Source organism: Dryobates pubescens, chromosome 17, assembly GCF_014839835.1.
Source record: "Dryobates pubescens isolate bDryPub1 chromosome 17, bDryPub1.pri, whole genome shotgun sequence".
NCBI lineage: Eukaryota > Metazoa > Chordata > Aves > Piciformes > Picidae > Dryobates > Dryobates pubescens.
Window position 1 is genome coordinate 9,313,875 of NC_071628.1, and position 24,234 is coordinate 9,338,108.

A 24,234-nucleotide genomic window follows, 5' to 3' on the forward strand; every position below is an offset into this window, starting at 1 on the left:
GCTCTCACCACTCTCAGGGTCAAACATCTCTTCCTTCTCTCTGGTCTGAATCTCCCTTTTTTTTAGTTCAAACCATCACCCTTTGCCCTGTCACAGCAGGCCCTGCTCAAAAGTCTCTCCCCAGCTTTCTTCTCTCCCCCTTTAAGCCCTGAAAGGCCACCAGAAGGTCTCCCTGAAGCCCTCTCTTCTCCACCCTGAACAACCCCAACCCTCTCAGCCTATCCTTACGTGATCCTTGGCTCACGTTTGTGGCCTCCTCTTGCCCCGTTCCAGGAGGTCCACGTGTCTCCTGTGCTGAGGACACCTCTTTATCTCTCCAAAACACAACCAACCCCAAATCTAAACAGTTCCTGGCCCTCTTGCTTTGCTCCAGCCTCTGATGCAACAACTGTTTTCCCTCTGTCATCTTCTGGGGAGCGTTTCCGACCCGTCACGTGCTATCAAATTAGCAGCTATGGCAAGAGCTGGCTCTAAACAGGAGCTGTGTAAACAGCAAGCCACAAGAAGGGGCTGGATTTAGCTGCCTCGTGTTGAGAAGCTCCCTCATGTTTGGTTTTTCTTGGGAATAACTTTTCCCACCCATGGGAGGAGGGCTTTTTCATCCCAGCCAAGCTTACTAGAGGTTGCTGGCAGCCTCTCCAGGGAGGTGAGGAAGGCTGTCGCTCCTCCTCGCCGGAGAACACAGCAGTTTCTCACTGGGGTGAGATGGTGATGGGTGCCAGGAGACTATCTGGGGACCCTCTGCTCCCAGACCCCAGTTCTGGCCCAATCTAACCAAGCTGGGCTTCTCCCCAAATTCCCCACTTCAACCACAGCTTCCCCCTTGCCCAGGGGTCATTGCTACCGGTCCCGGTGGCTGCCTGAGGATTAGGGACCGGCAACATCTCTTTGAGGTGGGAACTCAGCCCCTTCACCTCCATCTCCCATGCCTTAGAAGTGACTTCCCAGCAGGAGGAGCTGCTGTGTGCCTTTGATTCCCTCCACATGCTGGAGCTCGTTGCCTTTTCTTTTGTTCACCACATTCAAGTCATACTTGAAATGAGTAGAAGGAGCTCCAAGTTCCCCTCCTAGTTCCCTGAGCAAAACGGGACCTTATCCAGGACTAATCTGAACCAGATGGCAGCAGTGGAGAGGAAGAGCAAGGAGAAGCAGCAGCAGAGATGTTTGCTCTTGTTTTAAATGGAAACATCTCGCTTTCAAGTGGAGATGTTTGGGTTTGCAGTGTGGTCCAAGTGCCAGGTTCCACCAAGCATTGTTGTTCCAGATGAACTTTCATCACAGCAGATGAAAGCCTGTCCCTGGGCTTCTCTATAAATTATCTGCTCTGAAATCCAAACACCAAGCTCTGTATGATTCCCAGCTGCAGGAACTCTGGGGGTAATCCAGGGGCATTTGCCATGCTGGATGTTGAATCTACCTTATGTTTATGTCTGTGGGATTTTCAGCCAGCGTGCTCAGCTTTGCCCACCCTGCACCAGCCCAGCAATGGGAGCGTCTCTGAGAGCTGCAGCTCAGTTTTGATGGGGCAAGGAGCAGCTCAGTGGATCTTTCAGGACTAGAGAGGTGATTGTCCCCCTGTAATCAGCACTAGTGAGGCTCCACCTCGAATACCAGGTTCAGTTTTGGGTCCCTCACTCCAAGAAGGACATTGAGGGGCTGCAGCAGGTCCAGAGAAGGGCAGCAAAGCTGGTGAAGGGTCTGGAGAACAAGGCTGGTGAGGAGCAGCTGAGGGAACTGGGGTCATCCAGCCTGGAGAAAAGGAGGCTGGAGGGAGACCTTCTACCTCCTGAAAGAGCTTGGAGCCAGGAGGGGCTGGTTTCTTTTCCAGAGGAAAAAGCAATAGGACAAGAGGAAACAGCCTCAGGTTGTGCCAGGGGACGTTCAGCTTGGACATGAGGAACAATTTCTTCCTCTTGAGGGTTGTCAAAGCCTGGCACAGTCTGCCCAGGGCAGTGGTTGAATCCCTGTGCCTGGAGGGGTTTAAAAGAGGCAGAGATGTGGTGCTGAGGGACATGGTTTAGCACCAGCCTTGGAAGAGGTTGGACTCAATGACCTTAAGGGTCTTTTCAAACCAAAAAGATTCTGTGATCTATGATTCTATAAAAGAAGGAGATTCAGACTGAAGAGAAGGGAGAAAGGTTTGACCCTGGGGGTGGTGAGAGCCTGGCCCAGGCTGCCCAGAGGGGTGGGAGATACCTTATCCCTGGAACCATTGCATGTCAGGTTTTTGGGGCTCTGAGCACCCTGCTGCAGTTGCAGCTGTCCCTGCTGACTGCAGGGGGGTTGGACTGGATGACCTTTAAAGATCCCTTCCCACCCAAACCATTCCATGTTTCTATGCTGCATGTCTGCAGCGTGACATCCAGGTCTCCTGGACATGGACACTCTGAACCACGCTCTCCCAGCACCCACCCAGGCAGGGAGGCTCCACTTGTCCTCAGGACTTGCTTTAGCTGCTCACACCCCTGGAGATAGCATCTCAGCTCCTTCCTCCCACCCAGCAGCAGTGAATTCAACACAGGCATCACCAGAGGGGAGGGATGTCCTGTGGGGCAGGAAGGATGGAAGCACAGCTGTGGGCTCCAAATGCTTTAAGGCAGGAAGGGAGAAGAGGATACAGGCAGCCCACCCCAGCCTTATTTGGGGGGGGGTCTTTTTTAATTGCCCAATTCAAGCTCCCCCATAGCTCCCCTCTGCCTGGCTTTAGTCTGCTGCAGCAATGAATGAGGCCCTGGCCCTGGAGACATTCAGGGTCAAACTTGATGGGGTCCTGAGCAGCTCGATCCAGTTGGAGATGTCCCTGCTGACTGCAGGGGGGTTGGACAAGATGACCTCTGAGGGTCCCTTCCAACCTGCCATTCTGTGACTGCGGAGTTTGGCTGACCCCGAGGGATGTGCAGTGCCACTTGAACCCCTCCTCCATGCTCCTTCAGGGTCCTCCATCCTGTCCCCTCACCATCCGGCGTGTTCTCACAGCTTTGCAAGCTTCCCATCCTCATCCTCGCAGATGCCAGGAGAGGGAGCTCCAACCACCTCCATGGCTGCTCCTCACCCCAGCCCTTGGCACCCACATCTCTCCACGCCCACCATGGCTGCCCAGCTCAGCACCCGCCAGCATCACCCAGGACACGTCGCCGGGGGGAAATCCCCGGTTCCCTCCAGCGAGGGCTTTGCTCCGCAGCTTTTCACAGCAGGGCGTGAGCTGAGCAGCCTGACCCAGGAGTATTCCCACTGTATTCCTGCTGACCCCAGCCCATCCTCCTGGGCCTGAGACCTGTTCCCCAGGGCAGGAGGACTTAACAACCCTCCCAGCCAGCCAAGTTCTGATGCCGAGGAGGTCAGGATGGATCCTGCACCGCTGCCAGCAGGAGATTTTTAACCCTTTGCAGACACTGAGCATCTCCCTTTCTCAGGTGCTGCCAGTGCAGCTCTGCACAGCCCCAGCAGGACAGCTCCAGCAGGACAGCTCCAGCTTGGGGCTTGAATGGAGTCCCACCAAATCTACAAAGCAAAACCCCTCTCACAAAGCCCCTGTGAGCTATCACTGGCTTGATTTTCCTCCAAAATAGAACAAAATCCTTTCCAGCCCTTCAAAAGCCAAATGATCTGGGGTTGGAGCTGCTGTACTGCACAATTCCTGGCCGTGGGACAAAACTGAGGACCTTGTTCCCCCTCACAGGTTCTCAGCAGTGTCCCACGCCCACATTAATGCCATTTTGTGCTGGGACCTGGGCAGAGAGGCTGCAACAAGTGGCCTCAGCTTTGCCATGGTGCAGGGGCTCAGGATAGGGAATTGCCCCATGCTGCAGCTTCCCCATCACTGCAAAATTCCATCTTCCCACTCCAGGAGGGGTTCTGAGATGCCCCAGCATCCTACCTGCATCCCAGCTCCTACCTGCTCACCAATACCCTGCCTGGTCCTCATCATCCCTCCTGGTCCCAAACATTCTTCCTGCTCCTTAGCATCCTTCCTGTGGCCCAGCATCCCAGCCACTCCTCAACATCTGCCCTGTGCCCTGGCATCCCTCTTATTCCCCAAAATTCCCCTTGTACCTCAGCATCCCCCTTGCTCTGCAGCATTTCTCCTGCACCCTGGTATCCCTCTTGCTCCCTGGCATCCCTCCTGCTCCTAGGTATCCTGCCTGCTCCCAAATATCCTTCCTGCTCCTTGGCATGCTTCCTGCTCCCCAGTATCCCACCTATGCCTCAGCATCCCTCCCATGCCCCAACATCCCTCCTCCTTCCCTCCTGCTCAGCACTATCCCATTTCTTCCCAAGCATCCTTCCTGCTCCTCAACATCCTTCCTGTACCCCATCATCCCTCCCTGCTCATCAGTATCCCTCCTGTACCCCAGCACCCTCCCTGCCCATCAGTATCCCTCCTGTACCCCAGCACCCTCCCTGCCCATCAGTATCCCTCCTGTACCCCAGCACCCTCCCTGCTCATCAGTATCCCTCCTGTACCCCAGCACCCTCCCTGCTCATCAGTATCCCTCCTGTACCCCAGCACCCTCCCTGCTCATCAGTATCCCTCCTGTACCCCAGCAGCCTCCCTGCTCATCAGTATCCCTCCTGTACCCCAGCATCCCCCTGCTCATCAGTATCCCTCCTGTACCCCAGCAGCCTCCCTGCTCATCAGTATCCCTCCTGTACCCCAGCAGCCTCCCTGCTCATCAGTATCCCTCCTGTACCCCAGCACCCTCCCTGCTCATCAGTATCCCTCCTGTACCCCAGCACCCTCCCTGCTCATCAGTATCCCTCCTGTACCCCAGCATCCCCCTGCTCATCAGTATCCCTCCTGTACCCCAGCAGCCTCCCTGCTCATCAGTATCCCTCCTGTACCCCAGCACCCTCCCTGCCCATCAGTATCCCTCCTGTACCCCAGCACCCTCCCTGCTCATCAGTATCCCTCCTGTACCCCAGCACCCTCCCTGCTCATCAGTATCCCTCCTTACCCCAGCACCCTCCCTGCTCATCAGTATCCCTCCTGTACCCCAGCACCCTCCCTGCTCATCAGTATCCCTCCTTACCCCAGCACCCTCCCTGCTCATCAGTATCCCTCCTGTACCCCAGCATGCCCCCTGCTCCCTGCCAAGGGAGCTGTCAGGGCTACCTCAGCTCCCCCAGCATCCCTCCCTGCTCTGTGCACTGACCCGAAGCAGATCCCAGCCCTTTCTCCAGTGCTTCTGGGCTCCTCCCCAGCAGCACCAGTTGGGATTTGTGTGGTGCTGAGGCTCACCATGACGTGAGGAGACCGAGTGGCTGCAGCCTCCCTCCAGCAGCAGGATCAGACCCCCTGGGATCCACCCAGCAACGCCTTCCTTCCCAGCAGCCTTTCCCTTCTAACCCCACCTTCACCAGCTGTCCCAGTTCCCTGCTCCAAGGGAGCTGTTTCAATCAGCTAATTGGTGCTAATTAATCCCAGCAGCTTCAACGCAGGAGGCACAGCAGGCCCCAGACGCTGCTGCTTCCATGGCATGAGCGATGGGGGCTGGGCCATGACATCTCTTCTGAGGCTTTGCAGGAGCCTGGTTTCTCCTCCTTTGGGTTGTCTGGACCTTGATGTCCCCTTTCTTGGTCACCTCCTAAGCTCTGCTGAGTTTTAAGTATCATCCCTGTCCACATCAAGAAGTTCTGAGACACTGCAACAGGTTGCCCAGGGAGGTTGTGGATGCCCACTCCTTGGAGGTGTCCAAGGCTTGAGCAACCTGCTCTAGATGGAAGTTGTTGGGTTGGAACTGGATGATCTTTAAGGTCCCTTCCAACCATTCTATGCTTCTATGATCAAGCCTCCCACTTCCATCACTAGGTCCTGGAAAAATGGGGGTGTTGAGAAGGGGTCATCCCCAGGTGGTTTGGGAATGACAGGTGGCTTCTGCTGCTGCCTGAGGTCGTTAGCTCCTGGTTAATTGCATGACTCTTGCCCACAGCTTCCATGCCAGCTCCCAGCTCCCAGTGGCTGAGCTTTCCAAACAGATTTTTCAGAGGAACATCAAGACAGTTGTGGGGTTTTTTTAACACCTCTTGGTACTGACTCCTTGTGAGATCCACCGGGATTTTAGGGGAAGGCTTGGCATCAGAGTAAAATTAATCTGCATCAGACTCCTGGCTGGGTAATCTCCTTACAGAAAGGAAATCCTTTGTTTATTGGCAGCCCCATTTTTATTTTTATATTGGGTTTTTTTTTCTTTCTTTCTTTGAGGGGAATTGGAAATGCTGCTGGCCTCCAGCAGTTTGAATTTAGCACCAACACAAGGAGCCGGTGCAAGGTCTCATCTAAGGGCCGGGTGGTTCCCTGCCAGGGCTGTGCCCTGCTGCTTTGCTTCTCAGGAGACAGTGTGCTGAAATGCTGCTGCTTGGCATCACAGAACCGTGGAATCATTAAGGTTTGGCCTCTAAGACCTCTAAGATCGTCAAATCCAACCTTCTATCCAACACCCCCATGACCACAAGGGGTGCCGCACCTATACCTCCCCCACCTCCGGTGTGGGCCACCCTTCATTTGCCTAGAAAATGGAACTGACAGCAGTGGGACAAAGCAGAGTGTTGTCACTTCTCATTGGCTGCAATAAAATCATAGCACCACAGACTGGCTGGAGTGGAAGAGATCTTTCAAGGTCACCTAGTCCGACCCAGCTGCAGTCAGCAGGGACATCTGCAACTGGAGCAGGTTACTCACAGCCCCAGCCCACCTGACCTGCAGCGGATCCAGGGATGGGACATCTCCCACCTCCCTGGGCCAGGGTCTCACCACCCTGTGGGTCAAACATTTCTCCCTTCTCTGCAGTCTCCTTTAGTTCAAACCATCACCTCTTGTCCTGTCACAGCAGGCCCTGCTCAAAAGTCTGTCCCCAGCTTTCTTCTCTCCTCCTTTAAGTCGTGAAGGTCTCCCGGAAGCCTTCTTTTCTCCACCCCAAACACCCCCAACTCTCTCAGTCTGGCCTCACAGCAGAGGGCTTCCAGCCCCCCCAGCCTTGCTGTGGCGTCCTCTGGCCCTGCTCCAACAGGTCCCTGTCTGTGCTGAGCTGAGGACTCCAGAGCTGGCCCCAGCACTGCAGGTGGGGTCACAGCAGAGTGGAGTAGAGGGGCAGAATCCCCTCCCTGCCCATGCTGCTCACAAACCAAACCAAACCAAACCAAACCCAACCCAACCAAACCAAACCCAAACCACCAACAAACAAACCCAACCAAACCAACCAAAAAAAATAACCAAAACCAAACTCCCAAAGGCTAAAAACCAATTCTCCTGCATGGGACGAGAAAGAAGCACCTGGATGGAGGGTTATGGATTTATGTAGGACCTCTCTATGATGCCCAGCCAGGATCAGGTGCAATTCCTGCTTCGGCAGGGATGTTGGGACTCGCCGTTCCTCGGAGGTTGCCTTCCAATCCTTACCATTCCCCGACCCTGCAGCACATCCCGCTGCATAAAGTCACGGATGCAAGATGTGACTTGGTTGCAATCAGCCCGCAGGAGCTGGCAAGGCCGCCTCTTGCCTGCTCAGCGCCCGGATCCCCCCCTTTTCTTTTCCATTCCTTCGCCCAGACACCACCTATCGCCCTCCCAGCATCCGCACGCTGGGGCTTACCGATCCCCCGACGCCCCGCCGGGAGAAGGGGGGCAGCAGGTGTCTGCCGGCTTTCCGCTGCCGGCACCGAGAAGTTGGGCTGGCAAAGAGTTAAAAAAATGGTCTTTACACACACACACACACAGAGAGAGACACACACACCCCACACACCCCTCCACCCCCCCCCTCGGGAGGCGGCAGCTCCGTCACCGCCGCCGGGCTGACATCACCGCGGCCGCCGAGCAGCGGGCGGGCAGCGGAGGGGCTGCGGGTCCCGGCTGCTGCTGCTGCTGCTGCTGCTGCTGCGGCCGCTGCCTCCCGCTCTTCTCACTGACAACCATTTCCCACCCTCCACCTCCCCCCCTCCCTCCTTTCCCTCCCCTTCCCTTCCTTATTTTTGCCTTTTTTCCCCCCCTCCCTCTTCCCCCCTCCTTTTTTTTTTTAAATAATATTTTTTAGTTAGGTTTTTTTTTCCCCTCCTTCTTTTTTTCTTTAACTCCCGCGCATCTTCCGCCGCCCGCGGAGCTTCCGCAGCCCTTCCGCCACTTCCCGCATGACTGTCACCAAGGTAAGGACCTGCCATGGGATTCTGTGATCCCCCCTCCCCAACCCCTCTTCCCCCCCCCCCTTTTCTTTCTCCCCCCCCCCCCTTTTCTCTTTCTCTATGTATTTAATTTGCGCATTTTTGCTGCTTTTCCTTCATTTTATTCAGATTTGAGGCTCGTTCTTGATCATCTCCCCCCCACCCCCCACCATCCCATGCTCGCAGCTCTGCTGCATTTTTAACCCTTCGAGCAGCCAGGAGGGGAGGGGGGGGGGGGGGGTCTGAGCATCCCCCCTCCTCCCCTCCCCCCCCCCGCTTTAAGCTGCTTTCCGAGGCCGCTCAGCAGCTGCTGCCCAGACCTCTACAGGTGGCTTGGCTTGTGGGGGGGGAGAACCTCGGGAATGGGGCTGGGGGGGGATTAAAGAGCACGCCAGGGAGGGTTGTGGGAGGGATGGTGCTTGGAAGTGGCTGAGCAAAGTGACCCCGAACTGTTGAGGGGTGTGGGAGGTGCTGGGGAGCAGCTTGAGCCCCCCCCCCCAGATCTGCTCCCCAGCCATCTGCCTGCTCTCCCACATTGCTCCCAAGGTTTGGCTTTCTGAGGGCTGATTCCCATTTGTCCACATCCCCACCATCCCTCGTGCCAGGGGGAGGCAAGATCACCTCCTTACTCACCCCATCCCACAGCAGGCTGGGGTTGTCCTAGGATGGGTTGGTCCAGAGAAGGCCCAAGCCTTCCTTTTCTCCATCCCAAGGATGTGGTGGTACCAATGAGTCTAATGGTTTGTAGCCCCACCTTGGGAAATGCCCCCACAGCCTGCTTGGGGCAAGGTCTGGCAGTAGCTGGAAGGGTCCTGGTGGGTTGTGATTGCCTGGAAATAGCATTCATGGGATCCCAGGATGGGCTGTGACCATTTGGGAATGGGGTTGATGGGATCACTGAGTGGGCTGTGATCGATGGGGAATGGGACTGATGGGGCCCCTGAGTGGGCTGGGATCATTTGGGAATGAGTTTGATGGGATCCATGAGTGGGCTGTGATCCATGGGGAATGGGACCGATGGGGCCCCTGGGTGGGCTGTTACGGACTTGGAAGGGGGTCCTTGTGGGTGTTTGGTGCCACACCACTGATCCAGGCTGTGGCACAGCTCAGAGGGTTTTGGCATAGACTTGCTGGGGCATCAGGCACCAAATGAACTGGTTTGGTGCAGGCAGAGTGGAAAAAACTGGGACTGAAGCTCTTGTGGTCCTTCTGGGAGCCCTGAAGTGCGACGTGGCCAGGCTGGGTTGTTTGCTGCCTTTCAGCCCCAGTGTCTCTGACCTCCCCACTGGGAGAAGACAGACTGTGGGCACACATGTTGGCATGAAGGTGCTGGGCACATCCAAAGAGCCTAAAGCACCTCCAGGGCCAAGACTGGTGTGTGGCCAGGCTCCCCAGTGCAGACACTGGGGAGGAATCACTCTCTCCCATCTTTGTCCTCAGTAAATAGATTGCATTTCTCCTGCTTGGCTTTCACTGGGTGATCACCAGCATTTGCATTTGGTGTTGGGTATTTCCATGTACCCCTGCCAGCTCAACAACCCCCCCCAGCATCCATGATCCAGGAAAAAGAAAAGGGAGGGGGAAAGTGTTTCAAGCTTTTCTGGGCACTGAGAGAGGGATTGATGGATGGTTTGTTGAGTTGAAAGAGCTACAGGCTCACCAGGGTCATGGTTTGAAGCCAGGCTGATGGTCTGAAGCCAGGCTGATTAATTTGTGGTGCTCATTAGGAGCTTGGGGTTTGGTTGGGGTTGGGTTTTGGTTTTTTTTTTTGAGTGCAAATAAATTTATTCAGAACTGTGTTGAAGAAAGGCTGAGGAGTTGTAAGGAAAGAACCTTCAGCAGGATGAGGAAAGACTCTGCTGGCAATTTCTGGGTGAGAACGAGGAAGATCCGTGCCTTGTGCTCAACTTTTCCCAAAGCACTTCAAAAGTCTAACAAACCCTGCAGATTTGCTTTCCTGCCATATGGACTCTCCTGATGGATGCTAAAGAAAACCCCAGAGTAGGCTCCTGACCTGTCCCAGGGTCTCTCCAGACAAGCTGGGCCATGAATCCTTACACTGGGGTAGTGAACATGTCCTTCACCCACTGATCCTTCCCCTGGCTGTCAGGGTGGCACCTATGGCCCAGATGATGTGATGGAGGTGGAAAGAGACTGGCATGAGCACCAGTGGGAGAGGAGAAGCCTTTTTCTAGGTGATTTTGGCTTCCAGAAGAGTGAGTGTGTGGTGGGGACTTGGGGAAGGGTCTGGTCACCCATGGCTGAGGGCAGCAGAGGAGCTTGGGGTCCAGGAATTGTTCCCACAGAGAGTCAGGGAAAGGAAAGAGACCTAGGGGACTTCTGAGATGTTTGCATCCTGTCTAACTTCAACCAGTACAGCCCACATCTCCCAGTGCTGTCAGGAGCAGGCATTTAGAGCATTCCTTCAACAACTCCTCCCATGCTGGGGCTGTGTCCCAGGCAGTGCTGGGAATGGGATCCATGGGGAGGATTTGATAGACTTTGGGAAGATTTCCTTAGAGAAAAACTGACCTGAAGATGAGCTCTGGGTGCCCAGTGTCAGGCAGGGCTGTCCTAGACTGGACCTGAGGCATGGGGAGGCACAAAAAGCTTCTTTGGGGGGGTGCAGGATGGGTGGGGGAAGGCAGGGAGTGGGCAGAACTATCTGCTGTCAGGATGTGAAATGAGCTGATTTCATCTGTGTCCCAAGCCACCCACTTCCCTCCCACAAGAAGAAATGGAAGCAGCCTCCACAGAGCCCAGACCTTGGATTTTGGGCGAGCTTGCTGCTCAGGAGAGTTGGAGAAGGTTATAAATAGGATGGAGAAGGAAGGATTGGAATGCAACAAGAGCCCACGCCTCATGGTGGGGGAGCTGCCCAAATTCTGTGGCAAGGCATGGCATGGCCATACCATACCATGCCAGCTGGGCATGGCCAGGGCTTCTCCAGACTCTGCAGTAAAGAGCCAGCAAGGTGGTGGCCTGCAGCTCCGGAGCAGGTCCAGACAAGGGCAACAAAGCTGGCGAAGAGTCTGGAGAACAGGGCTGGTGAGGAGCAGCTGAGAGAACTGGGGGTGTTCAGCCTGGAGAGAAGGAGGCTGAGGGAAGACCTTCTGGCTCTCTACAGCTCTCTGAAAGGAGGTTGGAGTGAGGTGGGGGTTGGTCTTTTTTCCCAAGCAGGAATTGACAGGAGGGAGAAAACTGCCTCAAGTTGTGCCAGAGAAAGTTTAGGTTGGACATGAGGAACAATTTCTTCATGGAAAGGGTGGTCAAGGCCTGGCCCAGGCTGCCCAGGGCAGTGGTGGAGCCCCCATCCCTGGAGGGGTTTAAAAGCTGTGTAGGTGTGGTGCTGTGGAACGTGGTTTAGTGGTGAGCTGGCAGTGCTGGGGGAATGGTTGGACTCAATGACCTTGGAGGTCTTTTCTAACCAAACCAATTCCATGACTTTGGGGAATGTAGCTTTAAAAGAACTTGAGGTGCTTCTGAGGGGTGCAGTCTAAAGAGGATGCCACCTGGGAGCATCCTCCAGAACCCAGGAGACTTCACCTCAACTCAAGGAGAAACTTCTGTTGTGTGAGTGTGCTGGAGCCCTGGAGCAGGCTGCCCAGAGAGGTTGTGGAGTCTCCTGCTCCAGAGAGCTTCCAACCCCCCCTGGCCATTGTGATGCTGTGCAAGCTGCTGTGGGTGCCCTGCTTTAGCAGTGGGGTTGGCCTGGATGATCTCCAGAGGTCCCTTCCAACCCCACCATACTGAGATTCTGTGGGGAGGTCTCACAGTGCACATTAGCCTGAATTATCCAATGGTCTCCTCTGACTTTATTATCTACTAACTGACATTAAGCATCCAGCCTAAAGAACAATTCATCTTCCTAGTTCAGCAAGGAGATGAAGCCAAACCCAGAACCCAGAGAGGAAACTGCAGCCATGGCCTGTCAGGATCAACTGCAGCAGATAAAGGATGCCCTGCATAAATAGTAACTACCATGGAGGTCCTTGATGGGGAGGTCACAGTCGAGTTGCAGTCTCCTCTGCCTCAGGGGCAAGAGCACATTTAGACCATCTGGGGCAAGTGCTGATCCCATGGAAAAGCTGATACAGGTTTGATCAATAGGAAGCTTTACTGAAGGCACTGAGTCATGCTGGCAGGGAAAAGGGTTTTGCAGGAGTGAGGCTTTGGGCAGCACAACTTGACTTTGCTTCTGCAGAAATAACAGGGGAAGTCCCCTCTAGGGGGCTTTCCCCACTGGAAAGGGATTTGATGAAGCAGTGTGTGTGCTCTGAGGGTTGAAAAGCAGATTCCTTGAATCCCAGCATGGTGGGGGTTGGAAGGGACCTCTGGAGATCACCCAGTTCAACCCCACTGCTAAAGCAGGGGCACCCACAGCAGCTTGCCCAGGAGCACAATGGCCAGGGGCGTTTGGAAGCTCTCCAGAGAAGGAGACTCCACAACCTCTCTGGGCAGCCTGCTCCAGGGCTCCAGCACCCTCACACCAAAGAAGTTTCTCCTCCTGTTCATGTGGAACCTCCTGGCTTCCAGATTTTGCTCATTGCCCCTTGTCCTGTCAGTGGACACCACTGAGAAGAGTCTGTCCCCATCCTCTTGCCCCCCACCCTTTAGCTCTTGCTCAGCATTGAACAGATCCCCTCTGGGGCTGCTCTTCTCCAGGCTCCACAGCCCCAGGGCTCTCAGCCTTTCCTCCTCACAGAGATGCTCCAGGCCCCTCAGCATCTTTGTAACACCACTGGACTCCCTCCAGTAGTTCCCTGCCTCTTTTGAACTGGAGACCCCAGAACAGCTCTGAATAATGTTAATAAAACTCTCGTTAATGGCTTAGGAGTGAGGGGACCAACATTATTAGACAAGAGATCAGTGGGATTTATCAGTGCTCGGTGGTGTGCTGATGGGGGTCAGATCAGCAGAGCTCCTCTGACTCTGAATCCCAATAGGCACTGGGCAGCAAGGCCAGGTCCCCATGCAGGATCCCTGGGCAGATGCTCTTCCCAGCAGAAGAGGTGCCCAGAGGCAGTGGTGAAGGCAGATACAACCCACGGAGGGTGTGGGAGGAGTGAGGCTTCCTCTGCCTCTTGCTGCATTAGTATCCATGTATTTTAAGTTGGGATGCAGCCATTTGGCAGCTGGGAGAGCCTCATTCTTTTGGGCTGCCCAGGCAGATATTGCTTACAAAGAAGTAATCAAGGTTTAGGTTGCACAGCAGGAACCATTTCTTTGCTGCAAGAGTGGTCAGGCGTTGGCACAGGCTGCCCAGGGGGGTGGTGGAGTCACCAGCCCTGGAGGGGCTCAAGAAACCTGTGGGCACAGCACTCTGGGACATGTTTTAGTGGCCATGGTGGTGTGGGCTGATGGCTGGACTTGAGCACCTTAGAGGTCTTTTCCAGCTGAAATAATTCTATGAGTGCAATGGATTCTGCCCATGGCAGGTGCAGGGGGTAGAGGCTCTTCTGGAGAAGCTTCTGTGCAGCACATGCTGGGTGGAGGTCACGAAATGGTGCTTGGTGCCACAGCTGGAAGGGGAGAAAGAAGGTCACATTGCTCCAGGATGGAACAAGGGCAGTCAGTAGTGAATTGTTAATAAAGACCAGAACAAACCCCCTTGTCTCCAGCAGCACGGCTGTTCACTCCTCTTCAGCTCTGGGTGGGATTTCTGGGGGGCTGGGAGCAGGCATAAGGGGTGGCTTTGAGTCTGAAACTGGAAGGTCCTTCATTTCAAGAAGTTTTGCTCTCATCAAAGGCAACTTGTCTGGCCTGGGGGCTTTTTAATGAGTTTTAATTGAGATTCAATGCAGCATTAATCTGGTGCTTGAACGCTGCCAGTCTGTGACCAGCGAGCTTGCTGGGTGCTGTAATTCATCCCCTGAAAATGCAACCCTGGGTCCTCCCCCCTCACCCCCCCCTCTCCCTCCCTTCTCCTTCTTTTCATGGAAATTTTATCAAATGATGAATAGTTCAATTCATTGCCCGGAGAGAGGAGAGCTTGGAGGAGCTCAGTCCTGGATTCCTATCTCCAGAGTCAGGGTGTAATGACCCAAATCTGGCAAGCCAGCAATACCTACGTGATGGAGCCAGCTGCTAGAGCGTTCCCCCACCCCCAAATCTATGAATCCCACCATTCCTGAGTTGGGAGGGGGCTGGTGCCAAGCTGAGCTCCCAGAAATCCTGAGCTCCTTTGTTCAGTGCAAAGCTGTTGGCAAAGTCCCCTCGCTGCGACTCTCCAGATGGATTCGGTCTGCTGAGCCCCCAGCAAAAGCCCCAGGAGCAAAACTGGCCAGGGAGAGGCTGTGCCAGGGCAGGGCTGGAGCTGCTGAGGTGTTTGAGGTGCACAAATAGGGCTGAACCCATCAGACCCCCCCCAGCCCAGACTGGGGTCCTGCTGTGGTATGTGGCTGGTAGGCACCAGAGACGCTGTGTGATGGGGCACGTGGGCATCCCCCAGCAGGGCAGGGTGACAGCCACCCTGCTGCCCCAAAAGCCATGGAGTGCTTTGGGTGGAAAGGGACATTACATCTCATCTAGTCCAACCCCCCTGCAGCCAGCAGGGACAGCTGCAACTAGAGCAGGTTGCTCAGAGCCCCAACCAACCTGACATGCAATGGGTCCAGGCATGGGGCAGCTCCTCTCTGGGCAACCTGGGCCAGGCTCTCACCACTCTCAGGGTCAAACATTTCTTCCTTCTCTCTAATCTGAGTCTCCCTCTTTCAGTTCAAGGCATCACCCCTTGTCCTGTCACATCAGGCCCTGCTCAAAAGTCTGTCCCCAGCTTCCTGACCGTCCGCTTGGAGTTCTGAAAGGCCACCAGAAGGTCTCCCTGGAACCTTCTCTTCCCCACTGAGACTTTCCAACTTGTTTTGCTATGCTAACATAGAAGCATGGCCAAGGAAGCTCCTGCTCAGCAGCAGCAGGATGGGAGCTCTGCAATGTGCTGCTCTCCCCATCCAGGTGCCAACCACAGGCCATGGGATGCAGACCTGGATTGTCCCTCTCACAGTGATGGTTCCTTCCCCATACAAACTGCTGGGCAAATCCCCCAGACTAGCTCCATGGACATAGCCTCACTCATCTCCTGTACAAGAAGGGTGGGGAATAGCTTTGCTCCAGCCCTGAATCCCCCTGGCTCAGCCAAGGGAGCTGCTGGGGCCAGCCTGGAGATGTGCACGTGCGTGTGCTGGGGACAGGGAGGTGCCAGAGCCAGCTGCTGCCTTCATGGTGTTAACTGGGTTTGGGGACAGGAAGCACCTAAAAGGCTCTTACCTGAGGTTGGAGGGGTGCTAGGGCTGCCCAAGGTGTTAGTGGTGCTGGGATGAGAGACCCTCTGCAGATGGATGTCCCTTCAGATGGCCCAGCCCTGGCTGCCTTCTGCTCCAAGGATACAATAGCTGCTATAAATTCCCTGGAGAATAATGACCTCTCTGTCCATGCACAGGACCATCTCTGTGTGCTGGCTTTCACAGGGCCTGGGGGGAAGCTAGAGTGACAGGGGGCCACATCCTGACACATCCATGCCAGCAGCACCAGTAATGTGGCCATGGTGCTCGAAGGTCCCATGGCTGCAGGGGTTTCAGGACCCATGGCTGCAGGGGTTTCAGGTCCCATGGCTGCAGGGGTTTCAGGACCCATGGCTGCAATGAGACCTCTTCAGGGCCTCTTCAGCAGGTCCTTTGGGGCTCAGCATCCCCACTGGTGAATGAGCTTTGCTCAGCCCATGCTGTGAAATCCTTCTTGGGATCAGCAGCAGATCTTCCATGTGGGGCTGGGGGACTGGAGACAAGAGAGGGGAGCTGGAGCTAATCCTAATATCGTGAGGAATTAGCTGCCTGAGGCTGCACCAGCCCCAGCTCCTGCCCCAATTTGTTCCACCATCTCAGCACTGGGCCCAGTTCTCTTTGATATCTACATCAGTGACCTTGATGAGGGGATCAGGGCACCCTCAGTAAGTCTGTAGATGACACCAAGCTGTGTGCAAGCGTGCAGAGTAGTAAGGGTCTACAGAGGAGCCTGGCCAGGCTGGATCAGTGGGCCAAGGTCAATGGGATGAGGTCCAACAAGGCCAGGTGCTGAGTCCTACACTTGGGTCACAACAACCCCATGAATGCTCCAGGCTTGGGGCAGAGTGGCTGGAAACTGCTTAGTAGAAAAGGACCTGGGGGTGTTGGTTGGCAGCAGCTGATGATGAGCCAGTGTGTGCCCAGGTGGCCAAGAAGGTCACCAGCATCCTGGCTTGGTCAGCAGGACTGGGTGCTGGTGAGGTCACACCTCAAATCCTGGGTTCAGTTTGGGGTCTCTCACTCCAAGAAGGACATTGAGTGGCTAGAGTAGCTCCAGAGAATGGAAATGAGGCTGTTGAAGGGTCTGGAGAACAGGGCTGGTGAGAAGCAGCTGAGGGACCTGGGGTTGTTCAGCCTGGGGAAAAGCTGAGGGGAGACCTTCTGGCTCTCTACAGCTCCCTGAAAGGAGGTTGGAGCCAGGTGGAGGTTGGTCTCTTCTCCCAAGGAACAAGTGATTAGGACAAGAGGACACAACCTCAACTTGCTCCAGAGGAGATTTGGGTTGGACATGAGGAACAATCTATTCTTCTGAAAAGTTGTCAAGGCCTGACCCAGGCTGCCCATGGCAGTGGTGGAGTCCCCATCCCTGGAGGGGTTTCAAAGCTGTGTAGATGTGGTGCTGAGGGCCATGGTTTAGTGGTGACCTGGCAGTGCTGGCTTGACAGTTGGACTCAGTGATCCTAAAGGTCCCTTCCAACCAGAACACTTCCATGATTCAATGACTCTGTGTTGGCACAAAGCATGTCTGCAAGTGGTCACACACAGGTTCAGGCTTTGTGTTTGGTGGGGGCTTGGAGCAGGTGACAGCAGTGCTGCTGTAACCACAGGGTTTCCCTTTCTTCCAGGGTCAAGGAGCACCCACTGTTCCCTGAGCCCCGTGTCCATTCCTGGGTGTCAGGAGGCACCCAACGAGCCCACGGAGCAGAGCAGGGCAGGTGAGGACCCCCCACACTGTACTCACACCCCCAACAAACGCTGGGATGGCCCCAGAGTGGGACCAGAGCGGGATGGAAGCATCTCAGGGTCATGCTGCCATGCCTAGGGTGGGAGTTTGCCACCAGCAGCCCCTCTTGACCACCTCAACTTGGTTTACAACAGCCAGGGAAGCTCCATTTGATGAGAGCAGATCCATGGGGGACTTGGTCCTCGTGGATGTCCTTTAGCAGGTGGCCAAAAAGCTGAGTGCACAGAAATATTGCTTGGGAGGATGTGGTCAGGGTCATGGTGTGCATCGAGCATCCCATGGGAGCTCATCCTGCAGGACACCAACTCCTGCTCCTTCCTGGGGGGGGGTTCCAGCTCGGTTCACTATGAACCTCTAGCAAACTAGAGTCACTTTGGCTGCCTCCATAATTACCCTGAGCACACACACACACACCCCTGATTCTGGTGGCAAAATAGGGGAAAGGTGAGGGCTGAGGCTGTGGAGAGCACGTGGACATCACGGGGCAGGGGAGGGACATCGCAGCCATTCTTCCACGAGGTCCCCTGCGCTCTTCTTTGTGCTCCTGAATAACAAATCTCTGTTGGGCTTCTGGGGATGGTTGCCCTCCTCCCAGGAGCTGGAGCAGAAGGCAGGGCTTGTCCAGGCTCCAGCTGCCCCGTGGGCACCACACAGGCTGGCAGCAGGGAAGATCTCTGCCTCCTGCATCCCCACCGGCCCCTGACCTTCATCCACCCTGCTGCTGGCACCTCCTCAGGCTGGCCAGGAAACAGCTTTCTAAAGCCTGAAATATTTAGGGGAGAGTGTTTGTTTTTTCTTCTTCTTCTTCTTTGTGTTTTCCTTTCCTTCTTTTCTTTTGGAAAACTTCTTTTCTTTTCTTTTCTTTTTTTTTCTTTGCCCCCTGACTGAGATAAACCTCCAAAAAATCTCTTGTGGTTTTGTCAGCTGTCCAGGAGCAAATCGCTCTGTCTGGGCTGGAAATGAAGCCACCAGAGCCCAGGATGTTTCCCCATACCCTGAGGAGCACCCTGGGGGTGGGGGGTGGGGTGTCCTTCTGGGTAACAATTGGGGATGGAGGGGTTGGGGTTGGAAAACAGCAAGTGAGAGCGACGTGACTGAGCTGCTCAGCCGTGCCCTACCTCCCTGCTTTGGAAAAGTCCCCTCTGCCAGGACAAACAAGTGTCTGTGCTTCATGTCCCACCCAAAGCTGGGGCTCAGGAAGGCTTTTTTTTTTCCCCAGGCTATCACAAAAGGAGCACTATTGGTGCTCCCACTGGTCCTTTTTGTCCTGATTGCCTTACCCTCACCCACTCGTAGCACCTTCCCATGCAGTTCCTTACCCGTGGGGTCCACCTTGTCCCCACCCGTCCCCTAGACCCTTCATACTTGTCTGTGTGGTTCTTCACCTCTTCACAGGCAAAAAGCAGGTGGGGTTGGAATTACAGCACCCTCCTGCCTTGTTGCAGAATGATTTCAGTTGGAAAAGCCCTCCAAGATCATCAAGTGCATCATCAACACCACCATGGCCGCTGAACCGTGTCCCAGAGTGCCAGGGCCACACGTTTTCCCAGCACCTCCAGGGGTGGTGACTCCACCACCTCCCTGGGCAGCCTCTTCCAGTGCCTGACCACTCTGGCAGGAAAGAAAATGTTCCTCATGTCCAACCTAAACCTGCCTTGGTGCAACTTGAGGCCATTTTCTCTTCTCCTGTTGTTTGTTCCTTGGGAGAAGAGACCAACCCCCACCTGGCTCCAACCTCCTTTCAGAGAGTTGTGAAGAGCCAGAAGGTCTCCCCTCAGCCTCTTCTTTTTTCCCCAGGGTGAACAATCCCAGTTCATAGTATCACAGTATCAGTCAGGGTTGGAAGGGATCACAAGGGTCATCTAGTTCCAACCCCCCTGCCATGGGCAGGGACACCCCACACTAGATCAGGCTGGCCACAGCCTCATCCAGCCTGGGCTTAAACACCTCCAGGGCCGGGGCCCCAACCACCTCCCTGGACAACCCATTCCAGGGCTTCACCACTCTCACGGTGAAGAACTTCTTCCTCACATCACATCCTCAGCTCCCTCAGCTGCTCCTCACAAGACTTGTGCTCTGGACCCCTCACCAGCTTCATTGCCTTTCTCTGGACCTGCTCCAGCCCCACTTACTCTGCTTTAAATGGTGGGGAAAACCCCACCAAAACCACACAATCATGGACTTGTTCCAGCTGGGAAAGACCTCTAAGATCATCAAGTCCAAGCACCATGACCACTAAACCATGGCCCAGAGTGCCATGTCTGCATTATAACAAAGCTTCTTGACTCAATCTTCTTGATGATGTGTGATGAGATGTGAGGCAATGCTCATGGACAAGCCCCTGGCTCCTTAACTGCTCATCTCCACAAGTGAAAAGAGACTTTCCCTGCCCCCCACCCCTGGTTTTCCAAGAGCCTCTCAAGTTCAGAACAGACCATACAGTAACGCTGCCCACAAGGAAACGTTATTCCAAGAAGCTGGAGGAGGGTAAAATCCTGTGGTGGGTGACCCCAGGGCAGCTCCAGGGGCCACAAACACTTTGTCCTCCATCAGGATGTTTCTGTCAAGCTTCACAGGGTGGGAAGGAGTCGGGGAAGAGAGTGGGAGGAAAATTGTGCTTGTTTACAGAACTCCTTGAGGGGCGTGAGATTTGTGTTTCTTCTCAGCATGTGGGGCCAGGAGAGCTTTTGTTTGCCTCCTCCAGAAAGTTTTCTGAGGGAGGAAAATAGTCCAAAATGGGTGCTCAGCCACTCCCCCCAGTCCTGGTGTCAGGGGAGGCACTTTTTGCTTCGGTTCCCGAGTGCTCTGTGACCTCTGTGAGCCCATGCAAAGTGCCCGGGGTGGGTGGGAAGCAGCATCCCGGTCAAGGTGGGGGGGGGGGATGGGGACTCGTGGGGACAGCCCAGCCCCATGGCCAGGAGACATCTGGCCTTGCTTGGGGCTGTTTTTTCCCAGCGACTTGGGAAGAGGAGAGGCTTTTCCCAGGCACTCAGTGGTCTCTAGAAAGAAGAAATCATTGACAAGCTGAACCCCAGGGAAATCCCAGTCACTTCCTTCCAGGCTGGAACAAGCTCAGCTGGCAGATATGGCTTCAGAAACGTTCCTCACTCCTTTGTCCTTTGTGGGGGCCACGTTCATGGGATCAATCCTTCCTCCTTGCTTTTTACAAGTCGGATAACCATGGAGAGCTCGTGGCCTCTTCTCCTTCTCTGGGTGCTAAGGACAAGTGGCTTTCCCAAAGCAAACTCTGCCTGCCACAAAGCCCAGCTCCAGGGCTTCTCCCTGCTCTGGGGTGGCTGTTGGGGAGCTGAGGTGCACCCACCACCCCAGCATGTGCAGGAGCAGAGACCTGCCCTGGCTCTTGCCCAGAAAGCTCTGTGGGAGCTGCCTGGCTGATGACCCCTCCCTGGGAGCAACCTGGTCTAGTGGGAGGTGTCCCTGTCCCTGCAATTAGATGGTCTGCGAGGCTCCTTCCAACCCAAACCATTCTCTGATTCTTCCCAGCTCAGCCCCACTTTGGAGATGCCCAATCAGAGCAGTGCTGTGGTGGAGGGGAGGTCTCAGCCCCTTAGGGCTCTTCCCTGGGCTGTACAAGTGCCTGGTGTCCCTGGTGCCATCCCTGCCAGAACAATTCCCAGTAATATCATCACAGCATCGTACATCATAGTTGGACTTGATGATCTCAAAGGTCCTTTCCAGCTGAAAGGATTCTGTGAGTCTGAGTCTATGACCATAGCCCCACTGCTGGGTGCAGAGAGATGCTTGTCCTGTCAGTGCTGACCACTGCAGAGCACCCAGCAGGGTCTTAGAGGACTGGCCCAAGGCAAAGCCTATGCAGGAATGTCTGGCTTTGCACCACAACCTTGGAAACCTCCTTTGGGAGCTGCTGTCCCTGTCTCCTCCCTTCTTTAGCAGGGCATTGGGATGGAACAGAGCAAGCCCAGAGTTGCCCAGGCTCCTGCTTGCCCACTGGAATTACTTCCTTGCAGTAGGACATCACCCCATGGATCTTCACAGCATCTTAGGTGCTGCTGCTTGGGTAAGGGCTGAGCTTGGGGCAGCCCAAATGGAGACCTTGAGTGCAGCCACTGCTCCAGCAGCGTGGCAATTAAAGCCATCATCTCATCATCTTTGGTTGCTGGCATCAGCCATCTTTGATTGTAGCAAGGTGGAGTTTGGTCTCTTCTCCCAAGGAACAAACAGCAGGACAAGAGGAAATGGCCTCAAGTTGCCCCAGGGCAGGTTTAGGTTGGACATGAGGAACAATTTCTTCCCCTTGAGGGTTGTTGAGACCTGTCCCAAGCTGCCCAGGGCAGTGGTGGAGACCCCATCCCTGGAGCAGTTGCAAACCCATGGAGATGTGGTGCTGAGGGACAAGGTTTGGTGGGGACCTAGCAGTGGTGGTTGGAATTAATGGTCTGAGAGGTCTTTTTCAACCAAACCAGTTCCATGGCATGGAGGAACACAAGTTCATTCTCTCCAGCAAACCCCAGGGGTGAGGACATGCTGAATTCAGCACCAAACCCCCAGTCTTTTATTTTTTGATGCACACTTGACACAACCTTTGCTCTTGGGGTCCTGCTGATCCCACACTCTGGATGTCTCATGTGCCCTCTGGCAGCCCTGGTGTGGAGCAATCAGTGAACCAGGCTGCTGAGAGAGCGCCGCCAGGAGGACACTGTACCAGGTGGGACCTGAGCTGCAACCTACACCCACCTCCAGCCACCTCCACTTCTGCCAGGCAGAGTTTCTTAGCTTGTCCCCAGCGCTGTCAGCCAGCTGGGCTGGGCAGGATGGAGGGGATGGGGAGGTGACAGCCTGTTTCTGCAGGGACGTGCTCGTTTGCTGCGCATCGATTCCGGTGTTTATTAGAGCCCAAAGGTGTTTCCTGTGGTGGGTGCAGAGCTGAAGTTGTTTGCTCAGCTTCTCTCTGCTGCTCCAGCTGTTTGTGCCATCAGCCATCAGCATAAATAAGGAGAAAACGAGGAGCTTGGCTGCTGACTGCGGGATTTGGGTCTCCAAGGTGTTGTCAAGAAGAGGATGGAGGGCTCTGGCCTGCTCTGGGGGGCTGTGGTGGGGAGGGTGAGCGAGATAAGGTCTCTCCTCAGTGGTACAAACATACACATGTCATGGGATGGATGCTCCAGCACTGTGTCTGGCAGGTGGTGGTGAAAACAGAGCTGGCAGTTGGATAGGATCAGGAGGACGCTCTCCCTGCATGGCTAATTCACCTAGGGAGAAGCTGGGGCTGATGGTGCCTCACCCTGCCACAAGCACCTGCTAATGGAAGCTTGCAAGGGTGAAGACCAGCATGGCCATGGCTCTGCAAGCTGCTGAGCTCTGTCATAGAATCATTTAGGTTGGGAAAGGCCTTCAAGATCATGGTGTCCAACCATTAACCCTACTCTACCGAGTTCATCACTAAGCCATGTCCCCAAGCACCTCATCTACACAGCTTTGAAACACCTCCAGGGATGGTGACTCCACCACCACCTCCCCAGGCAGCCTGTTCCAAAGCCTGACAATCCTTGCAGTGAAAAAATGCTTTCCTAAGCTTTTCATGGGGATGAAGCCCATCTGAGGAAGGGTCTCCTTCCTCCTTGGGAAGAGATCCTTTTCTCTGTTCTTGAACACTTGGGCCATGGGTAATGATTTGGTTCTTTACTGAGGGGTCAAAGCATGCATGGAAAAGCTTGATTTGAGACAAAAATGTTGGTGGCATTTGGTATTGTGTCCCTGGCAATGGCAGTGGAGCATTCCCAGGGGCATTTCTGCCTGTGAGCTGCCATAGAGGGGCTTGTAGAGGTCTATGTGAGACCCTGGAACAAGGGGCTGGGGGAAGCCCATGCCATGCCAGGAGCCACCAGGCTTTCACTGCAGCAGGAGATGGATGAGGTCCCAGGGCACTGCTGCTGTTGTCTTGGAGTCATAACTACTGAGCCATCCAAACCATAATAGCTTCATGGGTGCTTGGTGGTGAGCTTTAGCCTTCATTATCTGTACATCATATCTGTATATCCTGTCCCATGGCTCTGTAATGGGATGGGCATTTCTGCCTGTCTCCTAAAGACCCACAGTCTGCTTCTTGGTGGTCAAGAGATAATCCTGAACCCACCTCGTGCAAGCATTAAACCTCTTCTTCTTGCCCCACTGGACTCTGTCTCCTTCTCAGCCTGACAGGACTTTGTTGTGGGGCTCCAGTTGTCATCACTGCATATTGTCAGCCTGGTATGGCTCTGGTCAATGTCCCTGGGGCTGCTTCTCATGGGCACATGGGCTGAGAGCCCCTCAATATGCTGCATCCATCTGCTTGGGCTGGATTTCATGCAAACTGCCTCTTATCAGAAACTGGGCAAGGGCTTCTTGCAGAGAAGAATGATATTAGAAGAAGACTTCTGATATTGAAGCCTTTGAGTCATAGAATCATTTTGGTACAAAGAGATCTTTACGATAGAGTTGGGGATGTCCCTGCTGACTGCAGGTGACTTGGACTGGATGGCCTTTAAAGGTCCCTTCCAACCCAATGCATTCTCTGATTCTCTGATTCTATGATCCTGGAGTCCAAACATCAACCCAGCACTGCCAGGTCACCACTAAGCCATGGCCCTCAGCACCACATCTGCTCAGCTTCGAAACACCAGCAGAGATGGGAACTCCACTGCCACCCTGGGCAGACTGAGCCAGACTTTGACAGCCCTCGATGGGGAGAAATTGTTCCTCCTAAACCTCCCCTGGAGCAACCTGAGGCCATTTCCTCTTCTCCTATTGTTTGTTCATTCCTAGGGAGAAGAGATCAACCCCCACCTGGCTCCAACCTCCTTTGAAGGAGTTGTGGAGAGCCAGAAGGTCTCCCCCACATCCTCTTTTTCTCCCGGCTGAACAACCCCGGCTCCCTCAGACGTCCCTCCGGCTGTTTCCGAGCGGGATTTGGAGTGGTTGTCATGCCCATGCTGGTGCTTTGATGGCTCTGGCCAAGCAGCTGACTCACCAGCAGAGTTTACTTGGGCATATGAATAGATGTTGCTTTCCATCCCACTGCTGATCCCAGGGTTTCTGGGC

General features: G+C 54.7%; 1 protein-coding gene across 1 annotated transcript in view; it reads left to right on the forward strand.

Moving 5' to 3' along the window:
* The first annotated feature begins 8,025 nt into the window (after positions 1-8,025).
* Positions 8,026-24,234, forward strand: part of CORO2B (coronin 2B) — a 54,121-nt gene continuing 37,912 nt past the window's right edge. Inside the window, exons 1-2 of the mRNA XM_054168844.1 lie at positions 8,026-8,136; positions 17,057-17,146. The gene's annotated coding sequence lies outside the window, so the exon portion shown is untranslated. The remainder of the gene's footprint in view (positions 8,137-17,056; positions 17,147-24,234) is intronic.